Genomic DNA, 20,456 nt, shown 5'->3' with positions numbered 1-20,456 from the left:
GAATTCTCCAGGCCAGAATACTGGATTGGGTCGCCTTTTCCTTCTCCAGGCGATCTTCCCAACTCAGGTATCGAACCCTGGTCTCCCACATTGCAGGTGGATTCTTTACCAGTTGAGCCACAAGAGAAGCCCAAGAATACTGGAGTATTCCTGATAGGATCTTCCTGACCCAGGAATTGAACCGGGGTCTCCTGCATTGCAGGCAGATTCTTTACCAACTGAGCTGTAAGGGAAGCCCATAGGCAGGGAGTTGACCTAAGGCACAGGGATGTCTTGGTGAGCACAAGTATAGATTTGCTTCTGGGCCCCATGAAGAACCTGGAAGGCTCTCAGGATCTCTAAATGGTTCATTTTACTTCTTTGTGCATCAAAGCTTTATTCTTTCTCTGTCTAGTGGCTTTCTACTACTCTTCCCATCTGCCCTGTAACTCCTGAGTTTACTTATAACAGATAGAAACTGACCAGCTCTTTCTGAATGCCAACCAAATTCCTGTTTGAAAGAAATTAGCCTTGATCACCAGCATGGCTTCTGAGAACTTAGCTTTGTTGATCAGGATAAGTGGCAGGTACGGTCAGTTTCCCAACATAGACAGAATTTGGGGTTAAGGACCTGCAAAAAGGGGCTGGTAAGTCCCCTTGCTTTGGGTTGGAACCCCAAAGGGCTGCAAACCTAGAAGGAAGGGTGAGGAGGAAGTAGACTGCATGAACTGTAGATGAGTTAGAATCCTCAGTAAGTTGAACTGCAGTAATCTGTTTGCCAGTGCTTCTTGCTCCTGGGAGAAGCCATCATAAATCCTCTCTGGAGGAAAACAATATCCTAGGTCTCAATTATTTCTACAAATGAGTTTTCAAATATAATGTCTACAGACAATTAAAAATAACCAGGCACAGGAAGAGACAACATGAATGAGAATAACAAAAGCAATAGACCATAGGATAGACCCATGAGGACTCCAGATCTTAGAATTATCAGATAAAGATCTAAAAGAATTATGACTACTGTGTTCATTAAGATTTAAAAAAAACCTTTAATTCTTTAGAGAACTAGAAACTACGATATATATGGAGTAGAAATTATACATACTCACACAGATAATTTGAAAAAGCAGACAGTTTAGAACAGAAAAATAGAATAACTAAATTAAGTCAAAGGATAGGTTTACCTGCAGATAGATATAGCTGGAAAAAACTGACTTAGAAGATCAGTCAGAAGAAATTATTTGGAATAAAGCATGGAAAGTAAGAGTACACACTGAGGGGTGTGTGTGTGTATGTACTCGGTCATGTCTGACTCTTTGTGACCCCACGGACTGTAGCTCACCAGGGTCCTCTGCCCAAGGAATTTTCCAGGCAAGGATATTGGAGTGTGTTGTCACTTCCTGTTCCATGGGATCTTCCCGACCCAGTGATCAAACCCAAGTGTCTTCTGCATTGGCAAGCAGATTCTTTACCAGTGAACCACTTGGGAAGCCTGGGCACTGAGTACTGAGTAAAAGTGCTAAAAATAAAAGTATTCAAAGTAGCCAGAAGTGAAAAAAGACCACATTCAAACAAGCAACAGCTAGACAGCTAACATTTCAACAATAACAACTGAAGAGAATGGGATGGAAATTTCAAAATGCTGAAAGTTAGAACTCCATATCCAGCATTAATCTACAAAAATAATGGAGAAATTCAAAACATTTACATACAAAAGCTGAGATATTTCATCAATAGGACACACTAAAAGGAACTTAATTTATAAAGGTAGTTTTTGGTTTTTTTGTTCTTTTTTTTTTTTTCAGGCAGAAGAAAGGGTAGAGAAGCAGGAAGAAATTAAGAAACAAAAAAGATAAATATGAATATTGACTCATTAAATAATACTGTCTTGATGGAGTTTTAAATATACACAGAATTAAAGTACACAGCATAATGGTATATAAGTCAGATTTTGGGATTTAAAATATCTTAAGGTCTTCCCCGGTGGCACAGATGGGTAAACCGTCAGCCTGCAGTGTGGGAGACCTGGGTTCAATCCCTGGGTTGGGAAGATCCCCTGGAGAAGGAAATGGCAACCCATTCCGGTACTCTTGCCTGGAAAATTCCATGGACTGAGGAGCCTGGTGGGCTACAGTCCATGGTGTTGCAGAGTTGGACATGATTGAGCGACTTCACTTATTTTACTTCCCTGGTGGCTCAGATGGTAAAGAATCCGTCTGCAATGCGGGAGACCTGGGTTCGAGCCCTCTGTTGGAAAGATCCTCTGGAGGAGGGCATGGCAACCCACTCTAGTATTCTTGCCTGGAGAATCCCCATAGACAAGAGGAGCCTAGCCGGGTACAGTCCGTGGGGTCACAAAGGGTTGGACACAACCAAGTGACTAAGCACAAGGTCTTTACATTGGGAATAGAGTAAAAGTGGACTTTGATATGGTGACTTTGATATATTAAAGGAGTGCATTGTAACTTAAGGATAACCTGTAAAAGAATAGTTAGAGTTTCAAACTAAGACGGAAAAAATGAAATAACAAAAAATGAACAAAAGTAAGTAGGAGGGAAAAAGACATCTGAAGTAGGTAGCACAAAGAAAATGTACATAGTAAGTTGTAGATTTAAATCCAAGATACCAGTAATTACATTACATATAAATGGACTAATGCACTACTCATAAAACAAGGATCATCAAACAAAACCAAAATTGTTAGCTGTCAACAAAAGCCACATTTAAAGAAAGATAGATTGAAAATAATAGGAAAGAAAAACAGGCAGACGTTAAAAGAAAGCTGATATTCTTGCGTTAATTTTTGACAATGTATAAGGCAAATGCCTTACTAGTGGTAAAGAGGGTCACTTCAAAATAAAAGATTCAATTCATGGAAAGATAACAATTCTAAATGTTCATGCACCTAATAACATAGCCTCAAAGCATATTAAAACAATTGGGAAAAAGTTTAACAGCACTTCAAAAGTGAGGGTATTGAAATGGCTTATAAGAGAAGGTAGGTATTCAGCACCATTAGTTATTGTGTCTGTGTGTGTGCTCAGTTATGTTCAGCTCTGCAACCCCGTGGACTGTATAGCCAGCCAGGCTCCTCTGAAAATACCATGAGGTTTTTCCAGGTAAGAAAACTGGAGTGAGTTGCCATTTCCTATTAGGGAAATACAAATTGAAACTACTACACACTTATCAGATTAAAAAGACTAACAGTGACCAACTTGGTGAGGATGTGGAACAAATAAAACTCCTAATTGCTGGACGGAGTGAACCAGTGCGCACTGTCGACTAAAGCTAAACGTGCCAGCCTTAGACTCAATTCCCTTAATTGGCATGTGCCCAAGAAAAGTAAGTCCATGTGCTCACCGAAAGTCATACTTACAAGGATGCTTACAGCAGGATTTTTTCACAATAGCCACAAAGTGGAGACAACTATCAGTAGTAGAATGAATAAATTCTGCTATACTTTTACAATGCAGTTTTACATAGCAAGCAAAAGAATGCATTACTGCTTTGTATTACAACATGAACGAGGCTCATAGACACAGTAGTAAGCAAAAGAGGCCAGACACAAAGGAATATATACTGTATGATTATATTTTATGCTTTTCAAATCCAAGTAAAAACTTTACCCCCCTCAGTCAGAATTGTAATGGAGAGAGGGGCAGCATATTGGCTTAGAGGAGCATAAGGAAATATGAGGTCCTGAAAATACTCTGTATCTTGATTTGGATTATATGGATGTGTACACAACAAATTCACTGAAAAAAAAATTTTATTGAAGTGGATATGAAAGATTTATGTGCTTCATGTATACTTTAATAAAAAATACACAAAACAAAAATGGACAGAACCACGGACAAGGAGAAATAAATCCACAATTATAACAAGATCCTTTACATACCTCTCAATAACTGAGAGAATAAACTTCCCAGGTGGCGCTAGTGGTAAAGAATCCTGCCATTGCAGAGGATGCATGAGACGCAGGTCCTGAGTGGGGAAGATCCCCTTGAGTAGGAAATGGCAACCTACTCCAGTATTGTTGCTGGAAAATCCCATAGACAAAGGAACCTGGCAGGCTACAGTCCATGGAATCACAGAGTCGGACGCAACCGAGCACACACACTTAAGTAGGTTTTAGCAATCAGTAAGGATGTGGAATATTTGAATGACACAGTCAGCAAACTTGACCTAATGGGCACATATGAAATATTGCAACTGTCAATTAAAGAACAGGCATGCTCTTCAAGCTCACGTTGAACATTTACAAATATGGCTACTTGTTGACCTGTGAGGCAAGTTTCAACAAATTTCAAAGGATTAAAATGATTTAGATTATATTTGTAAGACAATTAAGGTAAATATCCATTGAAATGACAATTACTGGGTTGGTCAAAAAGTTTGTTCAGGTTTTTCATACTGTCCTACAGAAAAACCTGAATGAACTTTTGGGCCGACCCAATAGAATAGTCCATGAAAGTGAAAGTGTTAATTGCTGAGTTTTGTCTGACTCTTTGTGACTCCATGGATTGTAGCTTGCCAGGCTCCTCTGTCCATAGAATTCTCTAGGCAAAAATACTGGAATGAGTAGCCATTCCAGGATTGAACCTGGGTCTTCATTTCCAAAATAAAAAAGAATACTCCATGTGTTTGGAAATTAAGAAATACACTTCAAAATCACACAGGTGGGAATTAGAAAAATGATTCTTAAAAAATGATAATAAGAAAAATGCTGAAACTTATATAGCTAACGCAATTCTTGGAAGGAAATTTAAACCCTTAAATGCACATATTAGGAAAGAAGAATAGTTGAACATCAGTGGGCTGAGTAGCATCTCAAAAAGTTAGAAAATTAATTTAATCACTTTTCTCTTTACCACTTCTTTTTTTTTTTTTTTACTTTACAATACTGTATTGGTTTTCCCATACATCAACATGAATCCGCCACAAGTATACACATTCCCCATCCTGAACCCCCCTCCCTCCTCCCTCCTCGTACCATCCCTCTGGGTCGTCTCAGTGCACCAGCCCCAAGCATCCTGTATCATGCATCAGAGACCCAGATGTATAGAACAGTCTTTTGGACTCTGGGAAAGGGAGAGGGTGGGATGATTTGGGAGAATGGCATTGAAACATGTATAATATCATATATGAAATGAGTCGCCAGTCCAGGTTCAATGCATGATACTGGATGCTCTTTGCCACTTCTATACCTTTTCAATGCACATGACATAATTAATGAGTTTACTTGGTCTTACTGGAAATGGTGATCTATGAGTTCTTTGAGTTCCAAGATTCATGTCTTTTTATAAACCAAGTGTCTGTTGAAGTACCTTGCACATGGTTGATAATTGTTTTAACTGAATTCAGGTCATCCTCAGTGCCTTAGGGAGGGTAGAAACGTGGAGTCTCAATCTTAAACTTACAAAAAGCCAGACAGATAAAGTGATGAGTAAGGCTGTCAGGATGGGGAGCGCAGCAAACAGCACATGCCCCATCTACAGGAATGACTATTGAGTAATATTCCATCGTATGCACGCACCACATCTGCCTCACCCGTTCTCTGTCAGTGGACATTTCGTTTTTTTCTGTGTCCTTGGGTATTATACAGAGTGCTTCAATGAGCATCCTTTCAAATCATGGTTTTCTCCAGATGTATGTCCAGGAGTGGGATTATATTCAGTCATAAAAGGGAATGAAATAATACCATTCTCAATGACATAGACGGGCCTAGAGATTGTCACACAGAGTGAAGTAGGGGACTTCCCTGGTGGTCCAGAGGTTAAGACTCTGTGCTTCCACTGCAGAGGGCATGGGTTTGATCCCTGGTCAGGGAAGGAAGATCTTGCATGCTGCATGGCATGACCAAAAAAAAACAAAAAAGGACGAAATCAGAGAGAGAAAGGCAAATGTTGTATAACATCATTTGTTTATATGTGGAATCTAGGAGAGTGGTACAGATGAACTTATTTGCAAAGCAGAAATAGAGTCACAGATGTAGAAAAAAGAAACCTTAAGGGTTACAAAGGGGGGAAGTGGGAGGTAGGGTGAATTGGGAGACTGGGTTTGACATATAGCACCGCTATATATAAAATAGGTAACTAATAAGAACCTACTGTATAGCACAGGGAACTCAGTGTTCTATGATTCCTAAACAGAAAGGAAATCTAAAACGAGATATATGTATAACTGATTCACTCGCTGTACAGCAGAAACTATCACAACACTGTGAAACAACTGTACTGCATTAAAAATTAATGAAAGAGGAGCAACTACTGCTGTTTGGCCCCAGTTGATTATTGCTATGGGCAAATGCTTGCCTGGTATGTCTAGGTCTCATTTGTTTCTAAGAAGACAGAAATTTAGATTTTGCTGTGAAATCTCCATGTTTAAAGTGTTGGTAAATAATCAATTTAAAAAAAGATGCAGTAAGTGCCAAATTAAACCACATAGCCAGTTTGCAACCTCTGTTTTACTTAAATATCCCAGCCAACAGACTCTTGGGCAGCCTCCTCTATCAAGCATATTTCTGCCTGAAGGAAAGGGTCATGACTGCTTCCTAATTGGATTTCTGGGTCATATCTGTAAAAGATTTGTAGATTAAAAAAAAAAAAAATCCTTCTTTGTAGCTGGCTGTTTACCCCAGCTGAATCAGGCATGTGTTCCCAAAGTTCCTTTCCCTCCTTTTGTTGTAATATTCTTAATGATGCATTCTGACTTTTTAGCTCTGTTTTCTACACATTTGTCACCACTTCTGCTTTTGGATCATCATGCTGGAAAATCTGAGGCTTACATGGAAGATTGATTTTTAATGCCCCTTGCGTTGTTTTTCGGCTGTAACATTTGCATGCAATTATGACATTTTAAAAATAGGAGACCATGGGGTTTGAAAAAAAAGAAACTTCTGGGCAGATGAGCAAATGGAAAGGCCGGCCTTTAATTTTGTTAACATCCCAATTACATCGTGGTAACCCTTGTGACGATTTCTGTCCCTTGTAACGCAACACCTGGTTTTTGTTCCGGGGATAGGGACCAAGCCTGGCTGACTCAACCCTTGCTCACTTGCCAGACTTGGTTGGAAAGCTCATGTTTTCCACTGGCCAGCAGAGGTCACTGTTTCAAAGTTGTTAGAGGAAAATTATCTGTAGTCCGCACCACTTCTTTTTTGTTTGAGGGAGATTGTCTATTCAAAATTTTCTGTATTTTCCTAGCGTTCTAAAAAAAAAAATCAGTTTTTAAAATGTATTATGTTTAAAAGTGCTGCTGGCTTGTGTGGACGTCTGTAGCTTATTTTGCTTTAGAGTGATAACATTTACTGAGCACCTAGGAGGTGCTCCACGCTGTCTACTCTCTTATTTTGTAACAGCCGTCTGTCTTCTGGGGTAGCTGTGATGCTTGCCTTAGAAAGGGAGGCTGAGATGAGGAGAAATTCAAGGAGATGGGATTCAGATGCAAGGAGCTCTTGTCTTCAAAACCAGACTCTTAATTTTCTTGGGGTCTGTATTTTTTCTTCAAAGAAGGAATATTTTAGCAGCTCGAAGCACCAGTCATCAAGAACGTATGAGAGAAGTGTGTATTTTTGAAGCAAAGCCTCAGCAATAGTTTGCTGTTTTTCTTTGCAAATGTTCTTCAAGAAGCTAAACTTGGCTTCTTGGTCTTTGAAGATGGGAACTATGATGTTCTGTCAGCCTTTGCTCCTTCTCCACAGGAAAAACAAATATTAGTAGTACATTGTCTCCAAAAATGTCCCAAGCTTAAGGCTTATTTGGTGAGTAGTTTACTCAAAAGATTTCTAATTTCAATTTATAAGTCTAACGGAAAACTTCCTAACTTTGACGAGAAATAAGCTGTTTGTGAATGAAAAGATAAATCTGTTTTAATGGACTTTTATTTACTCATGTTTTAAAAAACATTAGTAAGTCATCCGGATTTTCCATAAAGCTGGAGAGTTATGGGGACAGCTGTGTTCATCACTAGATCGTGAGTGGTCATTTTGACCCCCCCCACCCCACCCCTGTTCTCACTGAAGAGGTCACATGAGAACAGTAAGAAAAAGCTTTGGATCTTCTGGGCTGCTGAAAGGACATTTAGTTCTGGAGTCAGCCTTACAAACTGGCCCCACGTACTTCTGCCCATCATTCTTATTGCAAAAGTTTTTATGTTTTGTAGTTGTTGTTAACTATAATAATTATTATTACTATTAAAACAGAAAGCCATTTTACCCTTATAGATCTTAATTAACCAATAAGATGGAGCTGCTGCTTTTTGTTGCGGGGAAATATTTACCAAATTTCCATGTGGACGGCAGGTTGCTCAGAGTAGAAACACTAAGGCTCCAGTGGGGGATGTAGACAATGACTATAAACAAACGTCATTTGGTGGCAAGTATGCCTGGGGACGAGCAGACAGCAGGCGGTGGGCGGGATTCTGTTTTAGGTAGGGTGGAGAGGGGATGCCCTCCTGATAAAGTGATGCTTGGCCAGAGGCCTGAATGAGGTAAGAGAGATGATGTGTGGATATCTGGGGGAAGAGTTCCTTCAAGCTATGATCCTGGAGACCAGAGCATGGCTGATATGTTTAAGGAATAGCAAAGAGGGCCTGGGGGCAGGGTTCAGTGAGTGCGGGCAAGAGTGGGAGCTGAGGTGAGAGACAGGGGAGGGGACCAGTTCACGTCAGGGCTGGGAGATGACAAGGACTTTGCTCATCCTCTGTCTGCGTCAAGGGCAGCCACTGAGAAGTCCTGAACAAAGGAGGAATATGGGGCCACTTATGTCTGAAAAAAATTAAATCTGGCTATTCTGAGGAAAACAGACTGAGGGGAGGGGGTGGCAGGAAAGAATGAAAACAGGGAGACTAGTTAGGAGGTTACTGCTGTAAACCAGATGAAAGAGAATGCAGTTAAGCCTTGAACAATGGGTTCAAACTTGCACGGGTCCTTTTTTAAAATTGTTTTTGCTACTTTAAAAAATTTATTGAAGTTGAGTAGATTCACAGTGTTGTGTTGATTCCTGCGGTACAGCAAAGTGACTCAGTTATGCATCAATATATCTTCTTTTTCATATTCTAACTTTGGAACTCTTGATGATGATCCTCTAGATAATGGTGACAGCTCTTAGGAAATGGATGGATGACCTTGCCTTTGAGAATATGGACAGCTGGAGAGCGAGAAAGATCTCAGCCAGCATTTAAGGCTGACTAGAAGATAAAGATATAAGAGGGGGCTGGAGGCAGGGGGGAAACTGAGAGAGTGAGTGGGTCTTCTTACATGCAGATTGTTTTCAGTAAATCTGTACCATAGTACCACATGGTTAGTGGTCAGTCGAATCCGTGGATGTGGAACCATAGACACAGAACGTAGACTGTGAAGTGTGATGCAGAGCCCTCTGTGCACAGAGGATGTGGGCCCCTGAGTCCTGTGTTGTTCGAGGGTCAACTGTAGCGATGGGCCCAGAGTGATAGCAGTGAAAGCAACGGAAAACAGACAGGTCTAGGTCTATTATGAAGAAAGAGTTGATGAGAATTGCTGGTGGGATGGTTGTGGGGTATGAAAAAAACAAGTCAGTAATACTGACTCCAAGGCTTTTGGCCTGAGCAGTTGGTAGACTAAAATTTCCATTTGCTGAGCTGAGAGAGGAATGGGTTGACAGTGGGGTAAGTAAGATGGGCTAGTTAAGTTTGGCTGCATATAACTGAAAAACTCAAAATAATGGTGGTCTAAGTAACATAGAAATTTACTCATTTATTTTTTTCACATAAAAGAAGATCCAGAAATAGGCTGTCTTGGGAAGACTTCCTGAGGTTATTGGGGATTCAGGCTCATTCTAGCTCTTTCCTTGGCTAGCCCCAAGGTGTGATCCTCATCCTCATGGTTTCAAATGGCTGCTAAAACTACAGCCATTATATCTGTATTCCAGGCAACAAGAAGGAAGAAGAGAAGTGAGAATGTTGTATCCCCTCCCTTTCAAAGAGGCTTCCTAAAAGTCCACACATTTACCTTTGGATCTCATTGGCTGAAGCATAGTCTGTATCTGGCTGTATCTGGCTGCAATGGAGTCTGGGAAATGTCCTTTAGAGGTTGTGTGTAGCTTCTCAATAAAACTGGGGTTTTGTTACTGGAGCTCTGAATGAATATTGATGTAGAGTGCCAGCAGTCTCTTCTCCAGAGTTTGAAGTTTGATTTTGGAAGAAGCAAGTTCTAATCTGGCATCATCTAGCCATGTGATTTTGAACTAAGATTTCATCACTAAAATAAAAGAATTGGACTGAATGATTTTTAACTTCACTTCTAATTGTAACTTTGCATGAGTCTTTGACTTTGTCACATAGTAAGGTAAGTATAGTTTTCACAAAGAAATAAGACTTAGAAGAAGATGTTATGGTAAGAAGATGTCTGTCAAATGTCTTAAAGTGATTTTTGTCATTGATTCATTTAAAAGTTATTCACAGATACAGTTCTATTCTATTTTTCAGAATGCTTTCTTCCTATAGATGATTTAAATACTAGCTCAAAAAGCATATGAATTGCATAATACTAGTGTGCACAGATGAACTTGATATTTACTTATATAAATTAAATAAAAATAGTTATTATAAAAATGTGAATAATCGACTATCTTGTTCCTTACTCCACATATATTTTTTTGTTGTAGCCTCATTTGCCAACTTTTGGACCTATTTGGATAATTTAGTACATGTGTTCAAATCCACACACCACTGATCATCTCTCACACATATAGAAAGTCTGTGCCTTCAAGGGTGCTACAGTTTATAACTGGAAATAGGTATGTAATAAAGGCTTCCCTCATAACTCAGTTGGTAAAGAATTCACCTGCAATGCAGGAGACCCTGGTTCGATTCCTGGGTTGGGAAGATCCTCTAGAGAAGGGATAGGCTACCCACTCCAGTATTTTTGGACTTCCCTTGTGGCTTAGCTGGTAAAGAATCAGCCCGCAATGTGGGAAACCTGGGTTTGATCCTGAGTTGGGACCCCTGGAAAAGGGAAAGGCTACACACTCCAGTATTCTGGCCTGGAGAATAGTCCATGGGGTCGCAAAAAGACGACACAACTGAGCAACTTCCCCTTCCCCTTCCCCTCCGTGTAATAAGGTGGGTTTCCCAGGTGGTGCTAGTGGCAGTGCTCTGAAGGTGGCTTTGTGTGCTGGTGTTCATCTGGGAGGCAGGTGATGTGGACAAGGGGCCATTTGTGGTGAGCCTTGGGGGTCTGAATGGATTCGGGTGGGAGTGGTCAGCCACAAAGGCATTCTGAATGAAAGGAAAATAAAGGTCAGGCAAAGAGAACATTCCAGTTCAACTGGAGATGAGGTACAGTGGCAGGATGACAAGACCACTATATTTAGGATCAAGCAGTCCTGAGGCTGAACCCCGAATGTGCCACTTGCTAGTTGAAGCCTTGGGCAAGTCACTTAACCTGTTTGGGTCTCATCTTCCTCATCTATAGCAGGAGCTATACCACTTTCTTCCTAGGTCGTCATCTGCATTTAATTTATATACGTAGTGTGATCTACAGTAACTATCATAAAAGAAACTTCTGTAAAGTACTCCGGTGCTCTGCACTTCTGTAAATAACAGCCCCCTTCTCAATGGACAGCCCGTACTGTCCCTCACTGCTTTTCCAGCTGCCAGTTCTGATTGTCCTCATTAGCATCCTTTGGTGCACATTTTATATTGGATGATTCTGTTTCCTTATAAATACAGTGATGTGCTGAAAACCAACTTTTTATGGAAAAGCAGTTACATCATAATGAAAGAGGAAAGGGTATAACTTAATGGCCTGTTAATTGTGGCATCTTTGCTTCCAGAAGCCACCCTTAAGGATGACGAATGCCTTGGGCCACCCAGTGAAAGAAAAGTGAAAGTTTGTTGTTCAGTCACATCTGACTCTTTGGTACCCCATGGACTGTAGCCAGCCAGACTTCTCTGTCTATGGGGTTCTCCAGCCAAGAATACTGGAATGGGTAGCCATTGTATTCTCCAGGGCCACGCAGGGGAAGTTCCAAACTCTAAAACTGCTCTTCTTCCAAACAGTCTCTCCTTTCTCTTCACTCCCATTACTAGGCTTGTCAAATTTCCTTCCTCAGTGACGCTGCATTCCAGCCACCTCGCCACATCTCCACCAACCCCTGGCTTGTCAGCATCTCTCCTTGGGATTATCTCCTGACTTATGTTCCATTACCCACACTTGCTCCTTTCTCAATCCATTTCCACAAAACAGCTAGAATATTTTCAGAACAGATCTGGTCATGTCAGTCTCCAACCTAAAGTCCTTCACTGATTTTGCATCCAGCCCTTGCCAGCATTTGATAATGTTTATTGTTCTATTTTTTAATTTTAATCATTCTAAAGATGTGTATTGGTATCTCAGTGTGCTTATACTTTGAGTTCCCTAGTTCTGAGCATTTTTTCATGACTTACTTTACATCGTCATGCTTTCTTTGGTGAAATATTTGTTCAAATCTTTTGCTCATTTAGAAAATCTGGTTGTTTTCCTTTTATTGAGCTGTAGGTCTTTATGCTGAGTACAAGTCATTTGTTGGATAAATAATTTGCAAATATTTTCTCCTGGTCTGTGACTTGTCTTTTCATTCTTTTAACAGCCAGTATCTTTCACAGAGTAAAAATTTTAAATATTTGATGAAATCCTATTTAATACATTTTTATTTTATGGACTGTGGTTTTGACATCATTATCTAATTACTTTAGTTTTTTCTAGAAGTGATAGCTTTGCATTTTTGTCCATTTGTGGTTAATTTTAGCATAGTGTGTGAAATATAGGTTGAAGTTTATTTTTTTACATATGTATGTATAGCAGTTCTAGCACTGTTTGTTAAAAGACTACTATTTCTCCAGTGAATTGCTTTTGTACCTTTGCAAAAGCATATGGCCATATGTGGGTTCCACAGAATATGAGTATTCTGTTCCATTGACCTACGTATATAATTTTTTTTCCCAATATCACACTGTCTTGATTACTGTAGCATTAGCCTGGTAGGCTACAGTCCATGCGGTCGCAAAGAGTTGAACACAACTGAGCGACTTCACATAGTGAATTTTAGAATCAAATAGCGAGTCCTCAGACTTTGTTCTTCTTTTTCAATTTTTTGGCTATTCTAGTTCCTTTCCAAATAAGTTTTAGAATCAGTTTGTTGATTTCTATTTAAAAATCCTGCTAGGATCTCGATTCAAGTTATGTTGAATCTACAGATTAAATTGGGGCAAGTTGACATCTTCACAATATTGAATCTTCCAAACCATGAACATAATATACCTCTTTATTTACTTATTTCTTTGACTTCTTTAATCAGTTTCATAGTTTTTAGCAGATTCTGCATGAATATTTGTTAGATTAATATTTATGTATATAATTTGAGTGCTATTATAAACAGTATTTTAAAATTTTCATTTCTAATTGTTTAATAAATGCCAGTATTTACAAATAAAATTTTTTATATATTAATCTTATATCCTGCAACCTCAATGAGCTCATTTATTAGTTCTAGGAAGAATTTGTTTTGGTAGATCCCTTGGAATTTATGTAGATAATCAGGTTGCCAGCTAACGGTTTTAATCTTTCCAGTCTGTATGCCTTTATATATATTTTTTTTCTTGCCTTACTACACTTGTTAGGAATTCCAGTATGAAGTTGAATAGGAATAGTGCAGATGGATATCTTTACTGTGTTCTTGATCTTAGGGGGAAAGCATTCCGTCTCTACCACTAAATGTGATGTTGTGCTATGTGCTAAGTTATTTCAGTCGTGTTCAACTCTTTGTGACTCTGTGGACTGTAGCCCTCTAGGCTCCTCTGTCCATGGGATTCTTCAGGCAAGAGTACTGGAGTGGGTTGCCATGCCGTCCTCTAGGAGATCTTCCTGACCCAGGGGTCAAACCCATGTCTCTTGCACTGGCAGGTGGGTACCACTAGCACCACCTGGGAAGCCCTAAGTGTAATGTTAGCTATAGGTTTTGCTTTTGCTGATGCCCTTGTCTTAGTTAAGGAAGTTTATTTCTGTTCCTAGTTTAAGTTGTTTCTTATTCTCTAACCATATATGAGTTTATATGTAAATCATCACCTTTGGCCCTTTGTGACAATATGGAATATGGAATCCTTCTCCAGGTTTTTGTTTGTTTGTTTGGTTTGGTTTTTAAAATAGCATCTTTGAGTTATAAGATGATTCTAGGGATTCTAGGGACTTCCGTGGTGGTCCACTGATTAAGAATCTGCCTTGCAATGCAGGGGACATGGGTTTGATCCCTGGTCGGGGAACTAAGACTCCACATGCCTCGGGGAAACCAAGCCCACAAACCACAACAAGACAAGCCACAAAACAAGGCCATTGCCAAAACTAGAAAAGCCCACACATGACAACAAGAAGTCCACGTGCCATAATGAAGTGCCCGCACACTGCAGTCAAGACCCAACGACAACAAGTCCACGTGCCACAATGAAGTGCCCGCACGCTGCAGTCAAGACCCAACGACAACGAGAAGTCCACGTGCCACAATGAAGTGCCCGCATGCTGCAGTCAAGACCCAACAACAACGAGAAGTCCACGTGCCACAATGAAGTGCCCGCACGCTGCAGTCAAGACCCAGCACAGCCAAAATGGGGCTTCCCTTGTGGCTCAGCTGGTACAGAATCCGCCTGCGATGTGGGAGTCCTGGGTCTGATCCCTAGGTTGGGAAGAGCCCCTGGAGAAGGGAATGGCTACCCATTCCAGTGTTCTTGTGTTCTGGCCTGGAGAATTCCACGGACTGTATAATCCATGGGGTTGCTAAGAGTCAGACACAACTGAGAGACTTTCACTTCACTTCACCATCACAATTAAGGAGGAGGTGAGAATTTCATTAATCATCAAACATCATTACCTCTCATTTTCCAACTGATTCTATCTTTTTCTACCTTCTCATTTGGTTTCCACAGCAGCCTTGGCAGGCAGGTACTGCTACCTTTGTTTGACAGGTGTAGTATTGAGGAACCAGGGATGACGACTTGCTTGTGTCCCTCGGCTTGGCAACACCAGAGCCACGGCCGTTACAGAAACCCTTCGATGGACTGCTCCTAACGTGAGTCTTGAAATGCGGTGAAAAGTCCATGCTTTGGACACAGGCAGACAATCTTTTAATTTTAACTAAATTAAACATTTTTATTGCAGCGAAACTCATAGAACATAAAAGTAGCCATTTAGGAGTGAACGATCCAGTGACATTTACTACATTCGCAGTGCTGCGCGGCCACCATCTCTACCTAGTGCCAACGGTTTTCATCACCTGGAAAGGAAACCTGTACCCATTAAGCAGATACTACTCACTGGTCCCTCCCCTTAGCCTCTGTCAACTACTATGCTGCCTTCTGTCTCTATGAATTTACCTAGTCTGGATATTTCATATAAGTGGACTCATACAGTACACGGCCTTTTGTGTCTGGCTTCTTTCACTTGGCATAATGATTTTGAGGTTTATCCACGCTGTAGTATGTTAGTATTTCATCCTTTATATATAAATATAATATTTTCCCTCATAATTTGTTTATACATTCATCTACTGATGAACAGTTGGCTTGTTTTCACAATAATTTTCTTTTGGGCATATACCTAGAAGTAGAATTGCTGGGTCATACAGTAATTTCCATGTTTAATTTTTTGAGGAATTGTCAAACTGTTTTCCACAGTGGCTAATTTGTGAGTACTCCACTTTCTCACATCCTTGCCAATGCTTGTTATTTTCTGTTCTTTTTTTTTCCTTAACTTTTAAAATTATAGTTATCCTAATAGATGCAAAGTGATATCTCATTCTGGTTTTGATTTGCATTTCCCTAATGACTGCCCTGGTTGCTCAGTGGTAAAGAATTCGCCCGCAATTCCGGAGACGCAGGTTTGTTCCCTGTGTCGGGAAGTTCCCCCAGAGGACAGTGAAAGTGAAGTCGCTTAGTTGTGTCTGACTCTTTGTGGTCCCAAGGACTGTAACCTATCAGGCTCCTCCGGCCATGGGATTTTCCAGGCAAGAATGCAGGAGTGGGTTGCCATTTCCTTCTAGAAGGAAGATCTCCAGGGGATCTTCCTGACCCAGGGATCAAACCCGGGTCTCCTGCATTGCAGGCACATGCTTTACCATCTGAGCCACCAGGAAAGGGCATGGCAACCCACTCCAGTATTCCTGCGTGGAGAATCACATGGTCACAGGAGCCTGGCAGGCTACAGTCTACAGGGCTGCAAGGAGTTGGACATGACTGAAGTGACTGAGCACACATGCTTGCAATAACTAACAATACTGAGCATCTTTTCCTGTGTGTACTTGTTGGTCATCTATATCGTCTTTGGAGAGAAGATATATAGATGGTATTTTATATATATGTATATAAGATATATAGATGATCAGCAGGTCCTTTGCCCATTTTTTGGACTGGGTTGTTTTTGTTGTTGAGTTGTAGGAGTTCTTTACATATTCTGGATACTAGACTCTTATCAGTAGTATGATTTGCAAATATTTTTCTCCCATTCTAAAAGTTGTCTTTTGACTAGCTTCATAATGTTCTTTGATACACAAACGTTTTTAATTTTGATGAAGTCCGTTTATCTATTTTTTGTTGTTTGTGTTTTTGGTTTAACACCTAAGAGTTCAGTTCAGTCGCTCAGTCGTGTCTGACTCTTTGCGACCCCATGAATTGCAGCACGCCAGGCCTCCCTGTCCATCACCAATTCCCAGAGTTCACTCAGACTCATGTCCATCGAGTCGGTGATGCCATCCAGCCATCTCATCCTTTGTCATCCCCTTCTCCTCCTGCCCCCAATCCCTCCTAGCATCAGAGTCTTTTCCAATGAGTCAACTCTTCGCATGAGGTGGCCAAAGTACTGGAGTTTCAGCTTTAGCATCATTCCTTCCAAAGAAATCCCAGGGCTAATCTCCTATCCATTGCCAAATCCAAGGTCACAAAGATTACCCCTAGGTTTTCTTCTAAGTGTTTTATGGTTTTAGCTCTTATACCTAAGATGTTGATCCATTCTAAGTCACTTTTGGTATATGGTTTGAGATAGGAATCCAGCTTCATTCTTTGGCATGTAGATATCCAGTTATGTAGCACCATTTGTTAGATGATTATTTTCTCAGTGAGTGGTCTTGGCATTCATGTACAAAACCATTGGCCATAGATGTATGGAAGGCGGACACTGTTGATTGTGAGAACTTTGGCAAGTCACTTAATTTTGAGCTTTTATTTTTTACCTATATATGATGAAGGATATTCTCCTTTTCTCAGAGTCACTAGGATTGAATGGATTATGTGTGGAGACTGTCAGCCATAGTACCTGGCATACAGCAGTTTCCCCAGTAAATGTTAATTATTCCCTTGCTGCAAGAAGTACAGGCAGGGTAAAGCAGTGTACCAGCTATCACTTCTATTCCTTATCCTTCCTCCTGTCTCCAGGACACAGGAGACCCTAGACATAGAACTCTCTATTTTTGCTGAGTATATGCTTATACCCCCTGGATAAACATGCTGAGGGGGGAGGTCACAGTAGGGTGAAGAAGCACTTAGCTAGAAATGCAGGTAAGTAAAGGAAGTAGTGGTCATTCTTTAATAATTCAATCAACATGCTGACTTTGCCTGAATCTGTTTTAGGTTCTGGAGTTACAAAGGCAAAAGAGGTTTACAAAGCTCTCAGTCTAGAGGGAGAGACTGATGGGTTATTATAAAGCAGCATAACAAGTTCTAAGATAGAATGAAGCAGAGATTGCTGTGAGAATGTGCAAGAAGAAAATAATTTTAGCTAGAGGATTCAAGGAAGTCTTCTGCAGAAAAGTGACACTTGACTTGAGTATTAAATGAGTATGGAGTATGAAGGAGTATGGAGGGGGACCAAAGGGAAAGTGTTAGCATAGGAAGCACAATATACAAAGCTATGAAGGCATGAACATACGTCCTGTGTTCTAGGAGATGCAAAATATTCCAAGGTGTTTGAAATATGGGAGAGAGCTAAGAAGTGCTGTGAGAAAATGGTTTGACTTTATTTAGATGGCCACTGGGAGCTGTTAATGAGGCTTAAACAGGGAAGTGACATGGTCAGATGTATATTTTAGAGATTTACAGGGAGACCAGCATGTGGGAAATGAATGATTGGGAAGAAGATAAGGCTAGAGGCAGGAAGAAGAGTTGGTAAGAGATGTATCAGTGAGGAAGGATGGAGAGGAGGTGGGCTGTTAGGTGTATTCATGGCAGATCAGATACAGGAGTGTGGGAGAGGAGGGAGGAACAGAGTCAGAGAAGAGAAAATAATGTTTGTTTTGGCAGATGGATACAGATGGAATTACCTAGTAGACAGTCTGTGTGTTGAGCAGGAACATTGGCCGGTGTAAAAAAAGCACACATTGTTGCCTGGCCTGCAAAAGGGAGAAGTGAATTTTATTTGTTTTGCTCTTGACAATTAAAATATTAACAAATTTTATTTTCAAACTAAAAGTATAAAGAAAAACATTAAAATCTGTAATCCTACTACTCTTAAATAACTCCTGTTGAAAGGGAGAGAGGAGAATATATATTGTTAGAAAAAATGAACAGTTCAGAGAAGTGTAAAATGTAAAGTACAGGCTTCCCACCACACCCCACCCCACCCCACCCCCGAGTCTTCCATTTCTTTAACCCCTGTTAACACTTTCTTGTGTTTCCTTCTAGGGAAAAAAAAAAAAAAAGCATATACCCCCTGGATTCAGTATATCCCCAAAGAGGTCCTGCCACATACTACGTTTAAGTGGTCTGTTCTATTGAGTAGATTAAGCTTCTCATTACTTTGCCAGACTTCACATCTGTCCTGGTGGGGTGGAGCTGTGAATTCACTGAGGGAAAGGCAGGATCTCCATGTCCCCAACTCAGGCATGGAAACTGGATCAGCAGTAGGTGCTCAGCAAAGAATAACTGAATGAGTTGTTGCTGCATCTTGGAAATCTGAAGTCTTTGTCTGCAGTGCCAGTTGGTTTAAGTGACTTCTTCAGCAAATATTTTCTGAGTTCTGACTGAGTGTGCAGTGTTCTGTGTGTGTGTCTGTGGTAAGGAGAGAAGCAAAGAACTCAGTTCCTGGTTCCTGGCCTCACCAAAGGGCAGAATGGGAAAGGCCGGGAATCTTTTCCCAACCCTCCAGCTTTTTGAGGGAGAAACTGAGGTCCAGAATGAGATTTTGATTTACTAAAAGCCACATGGCCTATGGGTGCCAAAGCTGGCCCTGGCACTTCAGAAGAGTGAGGGAATGGGGAAGGAGCATCTGGTGGTGCATTGGAGGGGCTGGTGAGCTACTCTTGACTCCTTTCTACCCCTTTCTCTCCTGCCATAAAAGTAGCAGAAATCCCCAACTCCAAGTCCCTGGATAGAGGCAAAACCTTTGAGGTGCCCTATGCAGCCCATGGCCCCTGGACTATGCGTGATGGGCGGGGCTGGCATACTGCATCTACCAGAGACATCATGGTTGGCACAGGAGGAAGAGTGCTGGAGTGGGAGTCAGGAAGCCTGGGTTCCAGAGCCAGTTCTGCCACACCCCACCATACTGCTATGGGCCAGTCACATCTCTCCTCTGAATGTGGAGGTGGGCCTAACAAAATTTCCAAGGTCCTTCCTGCTGTTATTGCTAACTGTAAGATGCTATGTTTAATCAATGACAGGAAATTAGATTTTAGGATTTGGTAATTCTAATGTCCTGGCTTTCTAAGAATTCAGGGATGCTGTTTGAGGTCTCTTACCCTGTGTAGAATCCTATGTTGTGAGACCTGACCTGGGTGTGTAGTAGGAAGGGGCTCCATAAACATTTTTAAATGTGAGACCAAGGCCAAAGAGACCAGACATCTTTCTTCAAAGAGTGAAGAGCCAAGCAGGGTTCTTGAAGTGGGTCCAGATCATCAGCAAACAGTGAGGAGTGCGGCAAGCAGACATGAAATACAGACACCATCTCAGAGGCCTGGCTGGAGCCTCCGGTAACCTTAGATAGACCTGACACGGGGAGTTAACCCCATTTTACCCAGGGGGAAACTGAGGTTCGGAGATGGGAACTGACCTACTGTTTCCAGTTGCCCAGAGGTCTTGCTCTTCCTCCAGCGTTCTTTCTACTCACCGGGCAGGACTTGCTGCAACACTGCTGTCTGTGAGGGAAGCCGGACTGCAGGGGAACCAGGTCCCAGGTCCTGATGGACTGCATGGACTGTAGCCCACCAGGCTCTTCAGTCTGTGGAATTCTCCAGCCCAGGATCTCCTGGGGGCTCGCTAAAAATCGAGGTTCAGGGACTCTGCTCCCAGAGAGATTCACAGATTCACTTGGGGGTATTTTCTAGCTGGGATCTGGATATCTATTTTTGTTTATCCTTTAACTTTGGAAGGAGACACTCTAGTCTGGTTTCTTTTCGGTGAAAAACACCACAGAAACAGAAACTTAAGAAAAGTAGTCTGAAAGCCCTGGGTTGGGGTCCCAACTTCGCTGCTGACCCGCTGAG

Source organism: Ovis canadensis, chromosome 1 (assembly GCF_042477335.2).
Source record: "Ovis canadensis isolate MfBH-ARS-UI-01 breed Bighorn chromosome 1, ARS-UI_OviCan_v2, whole genome shotgun sequence".
In the NCBI taxonomy this organism is placed as follows: Eukaryota; Metazoa; Chordata; class Mammalia; order Artiodactyla; family Bovidae; genus Ovis; species Ovis canadensis.
This window is presented reverse-complemented; position numbering follows the sequence as displayed.